Source organism: Brassica napus, chromosome C7 (assembly GCF_020379485.1).
Source record: "Brassica napus cultivar Da-Ae chromosome C7, Da-Ae, whole genome shotgun sequence".
Taxonomy (NCBI): Eukaryota; Viridiplantae; Streptophyta; class Magnoliopsida; order Brassicales; family Brassicaceae; genus Brassica; species Brassica napus.
In genome coordinates this window covers 26198062-26198915 of record NC_063450.1, presented here as the reverse complement: position 1 = coordinate 26198915, position 854 = coordinate 26198062, and positions in this window count along the sequence as shown.

The window sequence follows — 854 nt, the reverse complement described above, 5'->3', positions numbered from 1 at the left end:
CTGGATCTTCTAGCTTCTTTGGAATGACAAGCCTCTGAATGATAGCACTGCACTCATGAGTGAGAATCACCATGCCCTCCATCTCTTTCTTCTTTGCAGCTACAGCATCTTTCAGGAACTTGCTGTATTGAGGAATCAGCATGAAAGCATCAATAATGGGCATTGTGACCTGGACTTCACTCATTTGCTTTTCAAATAGAGCTTTGTACTTCTCTAGCAGCTGCCTCTTGAATCGACCTGGGAATGGGAGCTTGGGTTCATAGGCAGGAGGAACAAAAGAACTTTCACTTGCAGGAGTGACAACTTCACCATCCTTAACTGTTTTCTTCTCTTCTCCAATTTTTTTTTCCTTTGGCTTCCACTATCTTCTCCAAGATCTTGTCATTGATCTTCTCATCAACAATCACCACTTCATCATCTATGTTGATGGCAACCCCCTCACTTTGTTTCTCAGCATCCTTGGTGAGAGCTCTCTGAGGTAACTCCTTACCACTCCTGAGAGTGATAGCTTTCATGGTTTCCTTTGGGTTTTGCTCAGATTTTCCAGGTAGAGAACCTTGTTGGCGATTTTGTTGAGTGTTCATGGCAGCAAACTGGTTCTCCAAAGCTCTGAACTTGTTGTTGAGCTCATTGTAGCTCCCATCAATCTTTGAGTGAAGGTTCTTCAACTCATAGCCAACATGCTTCTCACTTCTTGTTTGAGACTCCAGGATTTGTTTCAGTAGAGCATCAGTGCTGCTGACTTGAGGAGTTGAGGTAGAGGGATTAGATTGCTGTTGGGAAGAATGGTTGCCCTTGTTGTTGAAACCAGGAGGAGGGTTTTGCTGAGGTTGATAGCTGCCTTGCTGATTATT